Below are 13,813 nucleotides of genomic sequence, written 5' to 3' on the forward strand. Positions count from 1 at the left end.
GTCAAGCAACCTCTAACAAGAATCATGAAGCTTCTATAAAGAATCTTGAGGTGCAAATGGGGCAGCTGTCAAGGCAGTTTTCTATGTTGCAAAACCAAGGAGGTTTCGGTGGAAACACTCATGATAATCCGAAAAACGAAACTTGTAATGGAATCACTTTGAGGAGTAGAGAGATACCGGAAAGGCCAGCTGTAGAGAAGCCCTTGAAAAAGAAGGTCAACGAGGGAGAAGTTGAAAATAAGCAAGAAGTTGTAGTTGAAAATGAGAGACGTGAGGGAGGAGTAGAAAATGAAAATCTGTCTAAGGAAGTGGAGATTAGTGAGGATGAAGTAGAAGAAGTTGAAAAACAGAGGGAGATAAAAGAGAAAGAGAGTAAGAAGGTTGAGAAAGGTAAAGGGATTGATGAATCGCCGTATGCTAGGATGCCTTTTCCTAGGAGAAAGAAAGTGAAGAATCTTGAGCGGGAGAAGGAGTTCAAGAAGTTCATGAAAGTGTTGAACAAGCTTGAGATGGCTATACCTTTAGTTGAGGCTTTGGAGCAAATGCCGAGTTATGCAAAGTTTTTGAAGGAGCTGCTCACAAAGAAAAGAAAACCGTTAGATGACGAAATGGTAAGTATGACGGAAGAGTGCAGCGCCCTCATCCAAAGGAAGCTACCTCAGAAAAAGAAAGATCCGGGGAGCTTTACAATTCCTTGTTCTATTGGAAATCTCACTATTGAAAAAGCCTTGTGTGATTTGGGTGCTAGCATTAATCTGATGCCGTTATCAATGATGAAGAAGATACCGGGAGCGGTAGCAAAGCCGACAAAGATGAGTCTCTCTTTGGCGGATAGATCGATTGTGCATCCGGAAGGTATTCTACATGATGTGTTGGTTAAGGTAGCTGGGTTTGTGTTTCCCGCAGACTTTGTGGTCTTAGACATAGAAGAAACTAGGGAGTGGGAACCTTTGCTACTTGGTAGACCATTTTTAGCAACTAGCCGTGCCCTAATCGATGTGGAGATGGGGGAACTCATGCTAAGGACTGATGATCAGCAGGTTACATTTAATGTCTTTGATAAGATGGAGTGTGGTGATGGAGACCCACAATGTTTTAAAATCCAGGTTTATGATCATATTGTTAACCATGCTCTTAAGTTACCTTGGAATGCACACTACTTGCCACATGGTGGCACTTCTTTCCTTAACCCCTAGGGGTATGGAACGTCAAGCATCGGGACGTTAAACAAGCGCTGGTTGGGAGGCAACCCAACGGTTTCTAATGATTAATTGTTTTGTTTTGCAAGATGCAGGTAGGTACGCAGCTTTCAGCAGCAAACAGAGCAGAAACAGAGCACTGTGAAGTGAACTACGCTGGGGGCGTGGTGACGTCACGCGCGGCGTCGTATAAGTGAAGGAAAGAGGTGCCTCTGGAATATCGATCACGCGCGGCGTGAAGGCTTCCTACGCGCGGCGTAATGATGGAAGTGGATAAGTGAGCCCTCTGTCTTGTGATCACGCGCGGCGTGGCATCCATCACGCGCCGCGTGATCAAGGCAGAGAGGAAAGTGGTTTTTGCTAAAGCAATCACGCGCCGCGTGAGGAGAGCTACGCGCGGCGTGATCAACTTGACTGTTTGAATATGGTCAACATGACCGTTGGATTTTTGGGACCAGAGAGAAATTTTGAAATGGACCACGCGCGGCGTGGAGTAAGTCACGCGCGGCGTGCTCAGGTGATTCTGTTCTGATTATTTAAACTCTCAAGTTCTAGCTAAAGACTCACCATTCATCAAGGTTCAGATTCATCTGCTTGGTTTTAGGCTTCAGATCTATCAAATTCACTTACGTCCTTAAGTGCGATGTGAAGCCTAAAATCAGTGCAAGTGAATCCAGTAACTTTCATTTCATTCACTCAATCTCATGAGGGTTCTTTCAGGTATTAAGGTATACAGTCTGGTGTTTGGTTTTAGGCTTCAGATCCACCCATCTATCTCGGTATTGCATAAGGGCTTCTGCTGCTGCTGCTACTGTTCTACTACTCTATCTCTATCTTTACTTTTTGTCTTTTATTTGCGTGGTTTGTAATAATATTTGATGTTGCTTGGATATTGGCTGGATATTTTAATTGTGTACTCTAAATTTGAATCTTCTTTTGTTTAATTGTGGAATGATTTTTACCTTTAGAGTTTGTTTCAATATTTTGGCATGTTCCTTCTAGTTACTTGAGTATCAATTACTTGATTTTCTCCGTGTGTGATATGTGAAACTTGCAGTGCAATAGCTTGTTGCACTCATGTGATCAAGAGGCAAAGGAAGGGAACGCACACTTTTTGACCGGTTCTTTGATTCGACCCAACCGTGAGGTATTGAGCCAAACACTCATTGTTCTTCTATGTGTGATATCCACTCATGTATTGTCTCTCGATTTTGCTTGTCGTCTTTTTATTTGATTGGTACTTTTGTAGCACACACGAGGCATGTTTCTTGGTACCTTTGAGCCTTTCTATCCACCCGTACTTATAATTATCCTTTGCTTAACCAATTTGAGCTGGAAAAAGAAAATGTTATTTTTGCAAAACCTTGAGAAATTTTTGTTGAAAAAAGGAATGACTTTCTTGGAGGTTAGGCACCTAATTAGTGGTTGATGCGCATTGCTCACTACTAAGTTTGGGGTTGCTCTTTGGAATTAGCAACAAATAAAGTTTGGGGTGAGGGTACTAGAGAACTTACAAAAAGTTTTGATTTGAAAAATTGAGAAAAATTTCACATTTTGCAAGGCAAAGAAAAAAAAAAAAAAAGGAGATGTATGTGAAAGAAAAATAGAAAAGAAGTACAAAAAGAAGTGATAGCCTTGAGTTCTAAGAATAGCAAAACTTTGTTTGATGATTGAAAAAGTTCTCTAGTCCACTTTAGTTCAAAGGAAAAAGGGGTTTTGGTTTATGGAAATGTTCTTTGACTTATAGGGGGATCTAACTCCAAGTTTTTCTACTACTTATCCAAAAATGTCACCATCCACCCTAGCCAAGCCACGTTATAACCCTAAAAGTCCTCTAATGTGTGTGCACAAAGTGAACCGAATGAATTCTTAGACTACTTGCAAAATTATTGTTGACTTGCATTGATGTGTTGATTTGAGTGAATTACCAAAAAAACTGAAGAGTGCATGTGAGTAGTGTGATGAAATCATAGAGCCTTGGTCGAAAAGTGTGAACTACTTGAAAATGTCTTGCGGTAACGATTGTGCAATTGAGCATTGTTTGCAGGTGGATCATTGATCATCAGGTGAGTCTCACGTATGTATGATTCGAGTGATTTTAAGGAAAATGCCAAGGTCTTGACACGAAAGCTTGAGGTAAAAGTTGTTTCCTTGAGGACAAGGAAAGGTTTAAGTTTGGGGTTGTGATGACAAATCGTCACACTCTCTAATCCATGCCTATTTTAGCAACATTAGATGCATTTTAGTAGGTTTTTAGCAATAAATATGAGAGAAATCTAACCATTAGCTTGATTACTTGTTTTGCAAGAAAACAGGAAAAACTGCAGGATTTGAATGATTTTCACTACGCTGGGGGCGTAGCCCATCACGCGCCGCGTGGTGGAGCTCACAGAGAGCCAAGATTTTCACTCTGATCACGCGCGGCGTGATAACTGACCACGCGCGGCGTGAACCTTTGTGCAGGAACTGGATTGCTCTCTGCCTTGCCTACGCGCGGCGTAGCTTCGATCACGCGCGGCGTGAAGTCTTGATTGAAGAAGAAGATTGCCTCTGACTTGATCACGCGCCGCGTGACTCTGTTATCACGCGCGGCATAGTGATGGATTTGCAACCACGCGCGGCGTGGTAGATCTGACGCGCGGCGTGGTTGCCTTCTGTATATATATTTTCTGCATATTTCTGTTTTGGGGTTGGAAAATTCTGCGAAATTGGACTACATTCTGATCTTGGAACTTGAAGATCGTGATTCACACTCCAGCGGAGAGCTCCAAGCGCATCAGATCATGGATTCACAAGCCGTGGCGATGAAGCGAGGAAGCGTACGAAGAACGATGAGGAGCTAAACTCCCTCGGAGGTAGAATCTAGGTAGTTTAGGATGTAGTCATCTGAATGTAACCTGCAAATGTGTAAGATCATACTCTCTTTATAGTATTCATTCAATTCAAGTCTGTTTCTAATGCTTTACGATCCTTCATTAGTGTTGTAATGATTTTGAGTTAAGTCACGTGCGAGAGTATTGATTTAATGTCTGAACTGAATTGAATTGAGCGCTCGAGTGTCTCCGGTCGAGAGATTGAGGCATAGAGTGTAGCAAACGATTGACGTGCGTTAATATCATTCGTTGTAGGTAGCTTCCGCCCGAGAGATCGGGGGAGTATCGACAACGAATAGAGTGGATTTTGACAAGAGATTGCGATTCACTATTTTGTCGATCTAGTTGTGAATACTTGAGTAGTTCTTATACATTGTAGGTTGCATGCGGTTAGCTATAGCCTAGATGATTCCGATGATTCTACCTCACTTTTCCATATTATCAAGCACATTTTCTAGCAATTCATTACTCAACATACCCCCAATTCATGTGTATTTTTTGTATAATGTCTATGAACACCGTTCGACTAGTTTGATCACACAATCCCTGTGGATCGATATTTTATTACTACGTGATTTTCGTACACTTGCGAAATTTATCATCACTCCTCTTTATGAGTGAGATGGTTGATGATAACCGAGATCCGACATGATTTAAAACTGTATTGATGATGATCCTGCATGATCTAAAACTGACACCATCCAGCAACGATGTAAAACTGATGTAGAGTCCGTGCATGACTATAATCTGAACAGTCCGTGCATGACTATAATCTGAACAGTCCGTGCATGACTATAATCTGAACAGTCCGTCATGACTGAAATCTGAACAACGTGGAAATGGTACCACATGCATTAGTCGTGTCTAGGGATGACATGACATTGGATAATTGGCATTAGATGCATTAGGGTAAATGCACATGTATTTGATAATTGTTATGTGACATTATCTGATCGGATTGTAATGTGTTTTCCGTATGTGTTAAGCTTTGGTATTTACTAATTGTTTAATACTGTGATTGTTGCCATGTCTTGGTATATGAGTAGAGTCCGTCATGACTATAAAATGAACAAATGTAGAGTCCGTCATGACTATAAAATGAACAAGTGTAGAGTCCGTCATGACTATAAAATGTACACTTTGGTAGTGTCCGAGAAGACGTGAAACTATATGATTGGTGTGTTTGTAAATGAATGATTAATTGGTAGTCGTATTTGACGATGTATGTGCGTGAGTTAGAAATGTATGATAGCGTGTGAAGTGTGTAGTATACTACTCACACTTATATTTATGTTTATGTTTTCTAACTCTCTGCTTTGTGTTAATTGCTGGACCTTTGGGGGTCCAGGTTGACAGGTAATGTGTTAGCCTCGTCCGAGTGCAATGGTGAAGCTCTGCTCTGATTGAGACACGGGAAAAAGGGGTTTTTATATGTATACGCATGTAGTCCTCTTAGTATACTCTGTTGGTCTTAAGCTTTCATTTGAAAAGTATCCGTTTTGTATAACTAATAACGCATCGTTCGATGCGAGGTTTTGTTTTTAGTTCATTCGAATATTTTACTAGATAAATGTATTAGTATTATCTTTGAATGAAGTTTGTGATATTCAAACCAGCGCTTTATAAATCAGATTTTTAATTTTTCCGCTGCGTATTTTCGAAAAAGATTTTATAAAGGCAGAGTTAATTAAATAACGGGTTTGGGTGTTACAATAAACACTTACTTGTGCCATATTCTAGCCGATGTGGGACTTAATGTATCCAAGATGGTGTAGTATTAAATTGGAACATGGTTTCTTAAATGTTGGTTCTCCCCAACTACTTTTGACATGTATTTTTTTAACAATCACTTTTGACATGTTATAACGTTTTAACAAAAAAAAATGTTATCATGGAAGATGAAATATCTTTTTAAAAAAAAAGGATTTGAAATATGTAAGAATTACAGTTTTAAATCATAATGAAACCTTTTTTGAATTTCTCTCACTCTTATGGTCTCTTTTTTAGTTAACTCACGGCTATCTTTCCCGTGAAAAATTGGAAACTATATTTCACGAATCCATGAAATAATTTAATAAAAAAGTGACTAGACAAGTTCTTGAGGGAAACATGGCAAAAATGCATACAAAATGAATAAACTAATCATATTACTTCTGCATTCTCATGAGTAACAGTCCAGTTCTTTGGCGAATTATGTGCGTTGTCCTTCCATAATCTGTAGTTGGCCCAAATGCAGTCCTAAAAACAGCACTACAAAGGTTTAACATTTTAATTTGGATCATATCTCAACCACTCAAACATTTATGGAAGAAGGACCACTCAAACCAAACTGCAAATTTACCAAGATTTAGAAGCCAGCTCATGAAAAACTTATAGTAATTACTGTTTACCGATGAAGTTGTTATTCATTGCATAATGACAATATTAAATAAAAAAATTTCCACTTTGATTTGTTAAAAAAATTCATAAGCTGTAACTGAAAATGATTTCACTTGAACTGAACTAGCAATGAAACAAAAAATGAGAAAACTTGGTAGGTAGGATTTAAAAAAACATGCTTTCACTCTAATTAACATATTTGTCAAGCATACTGAGTAGAAGACGAGCACTAGCATAGAAACACTATAAGCCATCAAGCTGATTATCAAAACAACTTTTGTTGTGAATATTTTTAAATACTGTTACATAAAAGTGTAGCTAAAAGAACACTAGTAGACAAAAAGTTATTGCATAAGAGTCCCACATCGCATAGTCAAAAGAGCAACAGAGCCCATGTCAAATATAAAACCCGCAGCAAGGATGTATTTCAACTCATACCTTTCTCGGCCTTTTGGCTAAGATCAAGTGTAGTATCTGTTCTTATCAGTTTAATATCTGATATGTGGGCCAATGGTCCACGCGATATTAAATTTATTTATTGAGGGGGAGGGTCCACTAAACTAGCTTGCTATTGGGACTCTCATGTGTCGCTTTTGTGTTGCACTACTGCAATTGCCTGGCGCACCCCACCAATTCAACATCAAAAATTTTCTCTTATTTTATTTATGCGCCTAATATTCCTTCATTTAACCTTACATGTGTTTGAAAATACACAAGTTTGTAAGGGTCGGTAGCCATGTCTAGTAAATGAAAGAAAATTAAATTGCAGGGGACGATTTTCATATTTATGAGCGTAAATGATTTTACATGAAAGGTTCAACTCATTACCAAAAAAAATACTCATATATGACATAGAATTTCTCCGCAAAGAGAGTATAAGATATTATAGTGAATAAGATATTACTTTTAATTATAAATAAAGTTTATTGCGGAGGCTTATCTTCCCTAAATGGCACCCCAATAGGAACCCACAAAAAATGATGGTTCAAGGGGCTAGGCTCACCAGGTGTTGTGGGCTGGAGTTGCAGCGGCCTGTAATCCCTCCACTATTAGGAGAAGGAGGTGTTCGCTGCTCTGTGAAACCAGCCTCACGCTGTACCCTCCTTTCTAAGACCCACAAGACTCGTGCCTTCGCTCAAGTCTCATGGCTCAACTCTCAACTTGGAGCGGGCAGGCCAGCATGGTGCACAAACCAGTCCAACCTGTTAAGCCTAAGCCATGTTCCATCACCTTGTTGCCCCCACTCGGGTCACAAGTTGTCGCTACTCAGCTCGGCGAACTTACTAGCATGTCAAGCCTTTATAAACACTTACTTGTGCCATATTCTAGCCGATGTGGGACTTAATGATTCCAAGATGGTGTAGTATTAAATTGGAACATGGTTTCTTAAATGTTGGTTCTCCCCAACTACTTTTGACATGTATTTTTTTAACAATCACTTTTGACATGTTATAACGTTTTAACAAAAAAAAATGTTATCATGGGTGATGAAATATCTTATAAAAAAAATAGGATTTGAAATATGTAAGAATTACGGTTTTAAATAATGAAACCTTTTTTGAATTTCTCTCACTCTTATGGTCTCTTTTTTAGTTAACTCACGGCTATCTTTCCCGTGAAAAATTGGAAACTATATTTCACGAATCCATGAAATAATTTAATAAAAAAGTGACTAGACAAGTTCTTGAGGGAAACATGGCAAAAATTCATACAAAATGAATAAACTAATCATATTACTTCTGCATTCTCATGAGTAACAGTCCAGTTCTTTGGCGAATTATGTGCGTTATCCTTCCATAATCTGTAGTTGGCCCAAATGCAGTCCTAAAAACAGCACTACAAAGGTTTAACATTTTAATTTGGATCATATCTCAACCACTCAAACATTTATGGAAGAAGGACCACTCAAACCAAACTGCAAATTTACCAAGATTTAGAAGCCAGCTCATGAAAAACTTATAGTAATTACTGTTTACCGATGAAGTTGTTATTCATTGCATAATGACAATATTAAATAAAAAGATTTCCACTTTGATTTGTTAAAAAAATTCATAAGCTGTAACTGAAAATGATTTCACTTGAACTGAACTAGCAATGGAACAAAAAATGAGAACACTTGGTAGGTAGCATTTAAAAAAACATGCTTTCACTATAATTAACATATTTGTCAAGCATACTGAGTAGAAGACGAGCACTAGTATAGAAACACTATAAGCCATCAAGCTGATTATCAAAACAACTTTTGTTGTGAATATTTTTAAATACTGTTAAATAAAAGTGTAGCTAAAAGAACACTAGTAGACAAGAAGTTATTGCATAAGAGTCCCACATCGCATAGTCAAAAGAGCAACAGAGCCCATGTTAAATATAAAACCCGCAGCAAGGATGTATTTCAACTCATACCTTTCTCGGCCTTTTGGCTAAGATCAAGTGTAGTATCTGTTCTTATCAATTTAATATCTAATATGTGGGCCAATGGTCCACGCGATATTAAATTTATTTCTTGAGGGGGAGGGTCCACTAAACTAGCTTGCTATTGGGACTTTCATGTGTCGCTTTTGTGTTGCACTACTGCAATTGCCTGGCGCACCCCACCAATTCAACATCAAAAATTTTCTCTTATTTTATTTATGCGCCTAATATTCCTTCATTTAACCTTACATGTGTTTGAAAATACACAAGTTTGTAAGGGTCGGTAGCCATGTCTAGTAAATGAAAGAAAATTAAATTGCGGGGACGATTTTCATATTTATGAGCGTAAATGATTTTACATGAAAGGTTCAACTCATTACCAAAAAAAATACTCATATATGACATAGAATTTCTCAGCAAAGAGAGTATAAGATATTATAGTGAATAAGATATTACTTTTAATTATAAATAAAGTTTATTGCGGAGGCTCATCTTCACTAAATGGCACCCCAATAGGAACCCACAAAAAATGATGGTTCAAGGGGCTAGGCTCACCAGGTGTTGTGGGCTGGAGTTGCAGCGGCCTGTAATCCCTCCACTGTTAGGAGAAGGAGGTGTTCGCTGCTCTGTGAAACCAGCCTCACGCTGTACCCTCCTTTCTAAGACCCACAAGACTCGTGCCTTCGCTCAAGTCTCATGGCTCAACTCTCAACTTGGAGCGGGCAGGCCAGCATGGTGCACAAACCAGTCCAACCTGTTAAGCCTAAGCCATGTTCCATCACCTTGTTGCCCCCACTCGGGTCACAAGTTGTCGCTACTCAGCTTCGCGAACTTACTAGCATGTCAAGCCTTTATAAACACTTACTTGTGCCATATTCTAGCCGATGTGGGACTTAATGTATCCAAGATGGTGTAGTATTAAATTGGAACATGGTTTCTTAAATGTTGGTTCTCCCCAACTACTTTTGACATGTATTTTTTTAACAATCACTTTTGACATGTTATAACGTTTTAACAAAAAAAAATGTTATCATGGGTGATGAAATATCCTATAAAAAAAATAGGATTTGAAATATGTAAGAATTACGGTTTTAAATCATAATGAAACCTTTTTTGAATTTCTCTCACTCTTATGGTCTCTTTTTTAGTTAACTCACGGCTATCTTTCCCGTGAAAAATTGGAAACTATATTTCACGAATCCATGAAATAATTTAATAAAAAAGTGACTAGACAAGTTCTTGAGGGAAACATGGCAAAAATGCATACAAAATGAATAAACTAATCATATTACTTCTGTATTCTCATGAGTAACAATCCAGTTCTTTGGCAAATTATGTGCGTTGTCCTTCCATAATCTGTAGTTGGCCCAAATGCAGTCCTAAAAACAGCACTACAAAGGTTTAACATTTTAATTTGGATCATATCTCAACCACTCAAACATTTATGGAAGAAGGACCACTCAAACCAAACTGCAAATTTACCAAGATTTAGAAGCCAGCTCATGAAAAACTTATAGTAATTACTGTTTACCGATGAAGTTGTTATTCATTGCATAATGACAATATTAAATAAAAAAATTTCCACTTTGATTTGTTAAAAAAATTCATAAGCTGTAACTGAAAATGATTTCACTTGAACTGAACTAGCAATGGAACAAAACTTGGTAGGTAGCATTTAAAAAAACATGCTTTCACTATAATTAACATATTTGTCAAGCATACTGAGTAGAAGACGAGCACTAGTATAGAAACACTATAAGCCATCAAGCTGATTATCAAAACAACTTTTGTTGTGAATATTTTTAAATACTGTTACATAAAAGTGTAGCTAAAAGAACACTAGTAGACAAGAAGTTATTGCATAAGAGTCCCACATCGCATAGTCAAAAGAGCAACAGAGCCCATGTCAAATATAAAACCCGTAGCAAGGATGTATTTCAACTCATACCTTTCTCGGCCTTTTGGCTAAGATCAAGTGTAGTATCTGTTCTTATCAGTTTAATATCTGATATGTGGGCCAATGGTCCACGCGATATTAAATTTATTTCTTGAGGGGGAGGGTCCACTAAACTAGCTTGCTATTGGGACTCTCATGTGTCGCTTTTGTGTTGCACTACTGCAATTGCCTGGCGCACCCCACCAATTCAACATCAAAAAATTTCTCTTATTTTATTTATGCGCCTAATATTCCTTCATTTAACCTTACATGTGTTTGAAAATACACAAGTTTGTAAGGGTCGGTAGTCATGTCTAGTAAATGAAAGAAAATTAAATTGCGGGGACGATTTTCATATTTATGAGCGTAAATGATTTTACATGAAAGGTTCAACTCATTACCAAAAATAAATACTCATTTCAATACTCATATATGACATAGAATTTCTCCGCAAAGAGAGTATAAGATATTATAGTCAATAAGATATTACTTTTAATTATAAATAAAGTTTATTGCGGAGGCTCATCTTCCCTAAATGGCACCCCAGTAGGAACCCACAAAAAATGATGGTTCAAGGGGCTAGGCTCACCAGGTGTTGTGGGCTGGAGGTGCAGCGGCCTGTAATCCCTCCACTGTTAGGAGTAGGAGGTGTTCGCTGCTCTGTGAAACCAGCCTCACGCTGTACCCTCCTTTCTAAGACCCACAAGACTCGTGCCTTCGCTCAAGTCCCATGGCTCAACTCTCAACTTGGGGCGGGCAGGCCAGCATGGTGCACAAACCAGTCCAACCTGTTAAGCCTAAGCCATGTTCCATCACCTTGTTGCCCCCACTCGGGTCACAAGCTGTCGCTACTCATCTCGGCGAACTTACTAGCATGTCAAGCCTTTATAAACACTTACTTGTGCCATATTCCAGCCAATGTGGGACTTAATGTATCCAAGATGGTGTAGTATTAAATTGGAACATGGTTTCTTAAATGTTGGTTCTCCCCAACTACTTTTGACATGTATTTTTTTAACAATCACTTTTGACATGTTATAACGTTTTAACAAAAAAAAATGTTATCATGGGAGATGATGAAATATCTTATAAAAAAAATAGGATTTGAAATATGTAAGAATTACGGTTTTAAATCATAATGAAACCTTTTTTGAATTTCTCTCACTCTTATGGTCTCTTTTTTAGTTAACTCACGACTATCTTTCCCGTGAAAAATTGGAAACTATATTTAACGAATCCATGAAATAATTTAATAAAAAAGTGACTAGACAAGTTCTTGAGGGAAACATGGCAAAAATGCATACAAAATGAATAAACTAATCATATTACTTCTGTATTCTCATGAGTAACAATCCAGTTCTTTGGCAAATTATGTGCGTTGTCCTTCCATAATCTGTAGTTGGCCCAAATGCAGTCCTAAAAACAGCACTACACAGGTTTAACATTTTAATTTGGATCATATCTCAACCACTCAAACATTTATGGAAGAAGGACCACTCAAACCAAACTGCAAATTTACCAAGATTTAGAAGCCAGCTCATGAAAAACTTATAGTAATTACTGTTTACCGATGAAGTTGTTATTCATTGCATAATGACAATATTAAATAAAAAGATTTCCACTTTGATTTGTTAAAAAAATTCATAAGCTGTAACTGAAAATGATTTCACTTGAACTGAACTAGCAATGGAACAAAACTTGGTAGGTAGCATTTAAAAAAACATGCTTTCACTATAATTAACATATTTGTCAAGCATACTGAGTAGAAGACGAGCACTAGTATAGAAACACTATAAGCCATCAAGCTGATTATCAAAACAACTTTTGTTGTGAATATTTTTAAATACTGTTACATAAAAGTGTAGCTAAAAGAACACTAGTAGACAAGAAGTTATTGCATAAGAGTCCCACATCGCATAGTCAAAAGAGCAACAGAGCCCATGTCAAATATAAAACCCGTAGCAAGGATGTATTTCAACTCATACCTTTCTCGGCCTTTTGGCTAAGATCAAGTGTAGTATCTGTTCTTATCAGTTTAATATCTGATATGTGGGCCAATGGTCCACGCGATATTAAATTTATTTCTTGAGGGGGAGGGTCCACTAAACTAGCTTGCTATTGGGACTCTCATGTGTCGCTTTTGTGTTGCACTACTGCAATTGCCTGGCGCACCCCACCAATTCAACATCAAAAAATTTCTCTTATTTTATTTATGCGCCTAATATTCCTTCATTTAACCTTACATGTGTTTGAAAATACACAAGTTTGTAAGGGTCGGTAGTCATGTCTAGTAAATGAAAGAAAATTAAATTGCGGGGACGATTTTCATATTTATGAGCGTAAATGATTTTACATGAAAGGTTCAACTCATTACCAAAAATAAATACTCATTTCAATACTCATATATGACATAGAATTTCTCCGCAAAGAGAGTATAAGATATTATAGTCAATAAGATATTACTTTTAATTATAAATAAAGTTTATTGCGGAGGCTCATCTTCCCTAAATGGCACCCCAGTAGGAACCCACAAAAAATGATGGTTCAAGGGGCTAGGCTCACCAGGTGTTGTGGGCTGGAGGTGCAGCGGCCTGTAATCCCTCCACTGTTAGGAGTAGGAGGTGTTCGCTGCTCTGTGAAACCAGCCTCACGCTGTACCCTCCTTTCTAAGACCCACAAGACTCGTGCCTTCGCTCAAGTCCCATGGCTCAACTCTCAACTTGGGGCGGGCAGGCCAGCATGGTGCACAAACCAGTCCAACCTGTTAAGCCTAAGCCATGTTCCATCACCTTGTTGCCCCCACTCGGGTCACAAGCTGTCGCTACTCATCTCGGCGAACTTACTAGCATGTCAAGCCTTTATAAACACTTACTTGTGCCATATTCCAGCCAATGTGGGACTTAATGTATCCAAGATGGTGTAGTATTAAATTGGAACATGGTTTCTTAAATGTTGGTTCTCCCCAACTACTTTTGACATGTATTTTTTTAACAATCACTTTTGACATGTTATAA

At 38.0% G+C, this 13,813-nt stretch overlaps 4 non-coding genes across 4 annotated transcripts; all 4 read left to right on the forward strand.

Moving 5' to 3' along the window:
- Nucleotides 1-6,885: 6,885 nt before the first annotated feature.
- On the forward strand, nucleotides 6,886-7,081 carry LOC123919290. The gene has a single exon (XR_006813196.1). It is a non-coding gene; the product is annotated as a U2 spliceosomal RNA (small nuclear RNA).
- Nucleotides 7,082-8,850: 1,769 nt separating this feature from the next.
- LOC123919113 lies at nucleotides 8,851-9,046 on the forward strand. The gene has a single exon (XR_006813042.1). It is a non-coding gene; the product is annotated as a U2 spliceosomal RNA (small nuclear RNA).
- A 1,761-nt stretch (nucleotides 9,047-10,807) lies between these two features.
- On the forward strand, nucleotides 10,808-11,003 carry LOC123919291. The gene has a single exon (XR_006813197.1). It is a non-coding gene; the product is annotated as a U2 spliceosomal RNA (small nuclear RNA).
- Nucleotides 11,004-12,780: 1,777 nt separating this feature from the next.
- LOC123919292 lies at nucleotides 12,781-12,976 on the forward strand. Its single transcript, XR_006813198.1, has one exon. It is a non-coding gene; the product is annotated as a U2 spliceosomal RNA (small nuclear RNA).
- Nucleotides 12,977-13,813: the final 837 nt, after the last annotated feature.

The sequence above is a fragment of the Trifolium pratense genome, linkage group LG3 (genome assembly GCF_020283565.1).
Source record: "Trifolium pratense cultivar HEN17-A07 linkage group LG3, ARS_RC_1.1, whole genome shotgun sequence".
Lineage (NCBI taxonomy): Eukaryota > Viridiplantae > Streptophyta > Magnoliopsida > Fabales > Fabaceae > Trifolium > Trifolium pratense.